This window comes from Triticum dicoccoides, chromosome 2A (assembly GCF_002162155.2).
Source record: "Triticum dicoccoides isolate Atlit2015 ecotype Zavitan chromosome 2A, WEW_v2.0, whole genome shotgun sequence".
NCBI classification, from domain to species: Eukaryota; Viridiplantae; Streptophyta; class Magnoliopsida; order Poales; family Poaceae; genus Triticum; species Triticum dicoccoides.
Window position 1 is genome coordinate 786,242,681 of NC_041382.1, and position 8,161 is coordinate 786,250,841.

The 8,161-nt window shown below is 40.9% G+C and overlaps 1 pseudogene; it reads left to right on the top strand.

Moving 5' to 3' along the window:
- The first annotated feature begins 257 nt into the window (after positions 1 to 257).
- On the top strand, positions 258 to 1,368 carry LOC119358495 (annotated as a pseudogene).
- Positions 1,369 to 8,161: the final 6,793 nt, after the last annotated feature.

The following is an 8,161-nucleotide window of genomic DNA, read 5'->3' on the forward strand; positions in this document are numbered from 1 at the left end:
TTGTCGTCCTCTAGATTTGCTTAGTAATTTTATATTTATATTTATTGAAGAAGACTAATGCATGAATATATTCGCTCGTGTTTTGGTGGCCAGACGGGGGAGCAAAAGGCCTCTTCTATATCAGCGGTGGCGGCGACCGAATCCAAGGGGAAGAGCAAAGGCATGCCACCCTCCTCGCCGGTGCAGGCGGCCCCCGCATCAGCGTACGGTTTCATCGAAACGACAATGGCGACGAGAGTGTCGTCGATGGCGCGGCAATGGCGACGAGAGTGTCGTCGATGTACGACATGGTCATACGTGACAGTCGTCAAGGCGCGCGACCTCAACACCATGGACATCACCGGGAATCCATACGTGGAGGCACCACGTGCCACCTGGAGAAGACCCCCAACCCGGTGTGGTGGCAGAAGTTCGCCTTGTCCGGCGCTCACTTCGAGTCCACCAAGCAGGAGGTATTCGTCAAGCACCTCGCCGTCCGGTTCACCTGCACCGCGTGGGCAAACATGCTGGCGCAGTACGGGTGGGCGCTGCGGCCCAAGATGCACTACACGAAGCTGGAGTGCTGGACAGCTGGACTACCTCCGGAACCAGACGATGGTGATTGTGTGGCCACGCGGCTGGGCACGGCTGATCCGCCGCTGCTTAGGGAGGTGGTGGAGTACATGCTCGACGTGGACTCGCACATGTTTAGCCTGCGCCGGAGCAAGGCCAACTTCTACCGCATCACGTCGCTCTTCTCCGGCGTCGTCGTCGTGGCCAAATGGTTCGACGACATCTGCAAGTGGAAGAACCCACTGATGACGATATCACGTGGTGTTGCTGAAGCTGGTGTGCTACCCGGAGCTGATCATGCCGGCCGTGTTCATATGCATGATCATTGTCGGGGCGTGCAACTACTCCCGGCGGCCACGGGAGCCTCCACACATAGACACGATGCTGTCCCGCGCGGAGCTCGCACACCCGAACGAGCACATAGATATGGTTACGTGGTGGTACACGGATCTGGCGTACCCCGACGAGCTGGACGAAGAGTTCGACACGTTCCCGACATCCAAGCCAGATGACACGGTGAGGCTGAGATACGATCGGATCCGGAGCCTGTCTGGGATGGTGCAGACGGTGCTCGTCGACCTAGCTGCACAGGGGGAGCGCGCGCAGTCGCTGCTCCGCTGGCACGACCCCAGGTTGACGCCCGTCTTCATGGCGCTTTTGCTGGTGATGGCTGTTGTACTGTACTTGACGCCGTTCCGGGTGGTGGCCACGGTGATGGTGTTATACTTCCTCCGACCGCCGTGGTTGCGGGGCAGGACCAACCTGCTCCTCAACTTATACAGTCGTCTGCCATCCAAGGACGACATGATGCTATAAGATTTTTTTTTTTCCGGTGTGGTGATGCTCTAAGGTGGATGCACACGCAGGAGTTGTTCTCTTTCTTGTCTTCGTTTTGGTTGACTATATATGTTACCTTCTTTATCTTATCTTATATGATATGACTTTTCTTCCCGCGAGAATATATATATGGCTTTTCTGGATTCCATAGAACATTACCTTCTTTATCTTATATGATATTGTCTCTAATGCAGGACTTCGATTGTTATTTCACCAGGCGCGTCAGTGCTTATATTCGATGAAACAGGCAGAACAAGTGCCGATTCATTAGAAGATGTTGAACTTGTGTTGATTGCACAATTATCGTAAAATTCATTCTTTTTGGTCAATCAGTTTTGCATGACAACATTCTGCTTCTCCTGTAAAAACAAAATGAAATTTAATTATTTCAGTTTGTCCATTTGCAAAATGTTAATTGGTTAGACAAAGTTCAACTTTAGTTTTGGTGCTTCTTTTTATTGTGTAACAGGCTCCAAAATTATTCTAGCATTCTCTGGAAATGTTGTAGTGCATGAACATAAATGTTCACATAGCTTGTGATAAATAATTTAATCAAAATAATACTTCCTCTGTTTTGAAATATAAGTTGTTGGGAGTGTAAACTGAATTCCCTCAACGACCTATATTTGCTAGAAGATGGGCTAGCTTTTTTTCGTGAATAGAAGATTGGCCGGCCAACTATGAGTTAAACATCAGCAATTCAACTCGTACGTGACCTAGCCAGCCGCCGCCGGTCCGTCCCGTCTCCGGTGACCTTAGGGCCATGGAGACGGAGTGGATCTCGGCCCTTGCCGGTAGGAGGGCTCCGTTTTTAGATCTTTTTTCGATCTTTATTAGGGTTTGTGTCCTGCTCAGGAAGTCGAGTCGGAGGCGGCTCCCTGAAGATGGAATAAAGGTCTCTCCGCCTAGTCCCCGTTCTGATGATGCGTCTAGCATCATTGGTAGGCGTGTGAAGGTGTGTCTCTGGCGGATCTGTCTTTGATGGATTTGGTCAGATCTATTCGTCGTTCGTCTTCGTTCGTGTGTTTTCAGGTTGGATCCTTTTGATATACGCTCTTCGTCGGCGGCGGTTGCTGTTCTGATGTGTTGGTTCTATGGGGTCTTAGTACGACGACTTCCCAACTGTCTACTACAACAAGGTTTGCCCGGCTCCGGCGAGGGAGGGGCGATGACAGTGGCGCGCCTTCGGCTCGCTTCAGTGCTTGTACTCGTCGCTGGGTGGTCTACGGATCTGTATGTAATTTTTATTATTTTTAGTGTTCGTTATACTACCATGATTGAAGATGAATAGATTGGAGGTTTTTCCCAAAAAAAAGTAGTCAGGCGCTCTGCTCGCGTCCAGCAAAGCTATGTGTTTGCTTCGCTGAAGGTGCCGCGTATTTGGTCGCTGCTTTGCTCAAGGTGTGTGGTCGTAGCTGCTGCTGATGGAGACTGTCACCCAATAGACGGTGTGTAGGCGAGGTAAACTTCTAGCTTACACAAGGGTGCTCCTATTTGGCGCGTACCGTGTGCCACGAACAGGAACAACGAGCGTGCACCCCGCTGCCCCGCACACCTCCTGGGCCGGCCCATGTGCGCGGCGGGAAAAGCGGGAAGCAACTTTTCTTCTCATTTTTCAGTTTTTACTTTTTTCCCTTTTTAAAAATAAACCAGAATTAAAAAAAGTTGCAAATTGTGAAATTATCGAGAAGTAAAAAATTGTTCATAATTTGAAACAATGTTTGGGAATGATAAATGCTCATGGGTTCAAAAATGTGCGCCAAATTCAGAAAAGGTTCTCGATTTCAAAACATGTTTGCGATTTCAAAAGAATAAACATTTTTCTAATTTAATGAATTTATTTTATTTTGATGAAAACTTCTATGAGAATTTTCAAACAATGACAAACATTTTTTTTGTATTTGATGAACAAATTATGAATTGGATGAACATTTTTTGGACATGTTGAACAAAATTGTATCCGAGAACATTTTTTAAATGGATGTATAAATTTTGAATTGATAAATTTTTTCTGAAAATCTATGAACAAATTTGGAATGCTGATCAACATTTTTTAGATCTGATGAACAAAATCTAAAAAATATGCTCTTAATGTCGCAAACTATTCATGATTTAAAAAAATGTTCACGAATTTGAAGGTATTTTAAAAATTGAAAACACAATAAAAAATATAAATTTAATGAATAAATTTTCAATTTTATGAAAATTTTAATATCAGACAGACAACATTTGAATTTGCTGAACTTTTTCTTACATTGATTAACATTTGTTGAAATCCATTAACAAAAAATGTTAACGAATTTGAAAAGAAACTTCACCCAAAAGTGAAAAAGGAAAGAAGATAAAGAGAAAATAAAAATAAAAAATAAGATATTAAACAGAAAATAAAAACTAGGAAAAGAAAAAGGAAACAAAAAATAAAAAGAAGGAAAAAACCAATGAAAAAACCCGAGAAATGGGCCGGCCCATACAAGCATGGGGGGAGCTCCTATGCGCAGCATTTTGTGGCAGACAGATGCCCCATTGCACCGGTGCGCCCACACTAGGCCGGCCCTTTGCGGTGCACCGCGAATGAAAAAATCGGGGAAAATTTGTTGATTCTGGGTGGGAATCGAAGCTGAGATTACCTACTCATGTTCGGTCACTGCTTGCCACTACAACCACAGTGATATTGCGACATAAATACATCACAATAGTTAAACACTAATAGCAGTATTCCGAACAATATTCAAAAAATTGACTTATTTTCTGAACATACGAACAAGTTTTAACAAACCCAAACGATTTTGTGAAATGCAACCACATTTTCAAATTTCCTAATTTTTTTCGTAAACATGAAAACTTTTTGAATTTGTGAACAAAATTTTCAAAACAGGAACAATTTTTAAACTCACGATTTTTTTGGATTTTTGGAACAAATTTTGAAATGGAGAACAATTTTAAAAATCCCACACAAATTTGGAACGCGAATTTTAATTTAATACGTGAACAAAATGTTGAAAACAATATTTCTTTTGAAATTTGTGAACGAATTTTTTAAAAAGGTACATTTTTTGAAATCTTGACAATTATATGAGAAGTCCTGATAAAATTGTATAAAAACAATCCGTAGAATTTTCTAAAATGGGAACATTTTTATAAATCCCAGATAAATTTTGTTTAAAGTGCGAATATTTTCTGAATTTATGATTTTTCTTAAAACACGAGAATTTTTTGAAAATTGTATGTTTTTTAAAAGTGGGAACAATTTTATTATGTTTCTGAACATTTTTTGAAACATGAACTCTTTTCTTAAAATATTAAACTTGAAAAATAAAAAGAAACAAAAAATAGAAAAGGAAGTAGAAAAATAAAAAGAAAGACGTAAAAAAAGAAAACCCAAAAACAAAAAAGAAAGAGAAAAACCGGTTCATGGGACCTTCTAGAAGGTTGAAAAACCAGAAAAAACGGATTGGAAACTCTAGAAGGTTCCCAAAACCGGAAACGAGGAACACGTTAATGGGTTGTTCCTGTTAATGCGCCCAATTCACCGTTCGATCGCCAACTCTTATGCGAAAGGTCGACTGTTCGACGTCGAATAGGATATTCCCTATATGGGAGCTACCCTCACGCAATAGGCAGACACACCCATAAACATGCCCAATTGACGATTCGAGGTGAGTTCTTGATCCTATCTTGCAAGTCTATAGTCACCTACTATGTGTTATGATCCGGCAACCCCGAAGTGACAATAATCAGGACCACTCCCGGTGATGACCATAGTTTGAGGAGTTCATGTATTCACTATGTGCTAATGCTTTGTTCCGGTTCTCTATTAAAAGGAGGCCTTAATATCCCTAAGTTTCCAATAGGACCCCGCTGCCACGGGAGGGTAGGACAAAAGATGTCATGCAAGTTCTTTTCCATAAGCACGTATGACTATATACGGAATACATGCCTACATTACATTGATGAATTGGAGCTAGTTCTGTGTCACCCTATGTTATGACTGTTACATGATGAACCGCATCCGGCATAACTATCCATCACTGATCCGATGCCTACGAGTTTTCCATATACTGGTTTACGCTTATTTACTTTCCCGCTGCTACTGTTACAATCACTACAAAATACCAAAAACATTACTTTTGTTGTCTTTACTTTTGTTGCAGTTACCACTACTATCATATTACTTTGCTACTAAACACTTTGCTGCAGATACTAAGTTTCTAGGTGTGGTTGAATTGACAAATGAGCTGCTAATACTTGAGAATACTCTACCCTCGAAATCTGTTGCAATCCCCTATACTTGTGGGTTATCACCCTCCAGTGGCAGCAGGGTCCTAATGGAAACTAAGGGATATGAATGCCTCCGTTTAATAGAGAACCGGAACAAAGCATTAGCACTTAGTGAATACATGAACTCCTCAAACTACGGTAATCACCGGAAAGAATCCCAATTATTGTCACTTTGGGGTATGCAGATCATAACATGCAATTGGTGTGTATAACTTGCAAGATCAGATCAAGAATAAAAATATATTCATGGAAACATAAAGGGTTCGTATCTGAATTCATGGAACCCGGGCCCTAGTGGTAAGCATTACTCATAGCAAAGTCATAGCAACAACAATCTCAGAACATAGTTGATCCTAGGGATCAAAGCCTAACAAAACTAACTTGATTACATGATAAATCTCATCCAACCCATCACCGTCCACCAAGCCTACAAAGGAATTATTCACTCCCAGCGGCGAGCATTATGAAATTGTTGATGGAGGAAGGTTGATGATGACGAAGGCGACAGATTCCACTCTCCAGAGCCCCGAACGGACTCCAGATCAGCCCTCCCGATGAAGAACATGAGGTGACGACATTTGTGTATCGTAAAACTGTAATGAATCCTTCTCTCTGACTTTTTTCTCTACGAATGGGAATTATGGAGTTGGAGTTAGGGTTGTAGGCGGTCCAGGGGGGCCACAAGCCTGAGAGGCACACCTTGGGGCGTAGGCGCGCCCCCAGAGCTTTTGGCCTCTGGGTGGCCCCCTCTGGTATATTTTTCCGCTTGTATTTTTTATATTTTCCAAAAATATTCTCCTTAAATTTTCACGTCAATCCGAGAAATTTGATTTCTGCACAAAAATAACACCATGGCAACTCCGCTGAAAACAGCACCAGTCCAGATTAGTTCCATTCAAATCATGCAAACTAGAGTCCGAAACAAGGGCAAAAGAGTTTGGAAAAGTAGATACGATGGAGACATATCAACTCCCCCAAGCTTAACCCATTGCTTGTCCTCAAGCAATTCAGTTGAAAAACTAAAAGTGATAAAGAAAAACTTTTACAAACTCTGTTTGATCTTGTTGTTGCAAATATGTCTAGCCAATATTCAGGTTTTCAACAGAGATTAAGAACTAACCACACTCACAATAACATTTAGGTCTCATCTTTACTCATATCAGTGGCATAATCAACTAGTGAGTAATAATAAGATATCTCGGATGACAACACTTTTTCAAAACAATCATGATACTATATTCAAGTCTACGATATAAAGAGAGAGGCATAACACTAACACCGGCTCCAAGATCACATAAATCAGTTTTAATATAATTTCTTTTAATGGAGCAAGGTATAGTAGGTACTCCGGGATCTCCAAGTTTCTTGGGTATTCCACCCTTAAAAGTATAATTAGCAAGCATGGTGGAAATCTCAGCTTCTGGTATCTTTCTTTTATTAGTAATGATATCCTTCATATATTTATCATAAGGATTTGTTTTGAGCACGTCAGTTAATTGCATACGCAAAAAGATAGGCCTAATCATTTCAGCAAAGCGCTCAAAATCCTCATCATCCTTTTTCTTGGATGGTTTTGGAGGAAAAGGCATGGGTTTCTGAACCCAAGGTTCCCTTTCTTTACCATGTTTCCTAGCAACAAAGTCTCTTTTATCATAACGTTGATTCTTTGATTGTGGGTTATCAAGATCAACAGCAGGTTCAATTTCTACATCATTGTCATTACTAGGTTGAGCATCATCATGAACATCAGCATTAATATTTTTATTAGGTTCATGCTCATTACCAGATTGTGTTTCAGCATCAGACATAGAAATATCATTTGGATTATCAGGTGGTTCAGCAATAGGTTCACTAGAAGTTTGCACAGTTCTATCATTTTTCTTTTTCTTCTTTTTAGAAGAACTAGGAACATCAATATTATTTCTCTGAGAATCTTACTCGATTCTCTTAGGGTGGCCTTCAGGATACAAAGGTTCCTGAGTCATTCTACCAGTTCTAGTAGCCACTCTAATAGCATAATCATTTTTCTTACTATTAATTTCATCAAGCACTTCTTTTTGAGCCTTAAGTACTTCTTCTACTTGAGTGGTAACCATAGAAGCATGTTTGCTAACAAGTTTAAGTTCATCTTTAATATTAGCCATATAATCACCCAATCGTCTAATCATATAAGCATTTTCTTTTAATTGTCTACCAAAATAAGCATTGAAGCCATCTTGCTTATACATAAAGTCATCAAACTCATCCAAGCATTGACTGGCAATTTTAGTAGGAGGGACTTCAGCTTTATCATATCTATAGAGAGAATTTACCTTTACTACCTGTGTCGGGATATCGGGATCAGGAGGTTCTTCAATAAATAAAGAATTGAGATCATATGTTTCTTCAACAGGTGGTATATTAAGACCATATATTTCTTCAATAGGAGGTAAATTCTTAACGTCTTCAGCTTTTACCTTTCTCTTTCATAGATTTCTTTGCCTCTTGCTTATCT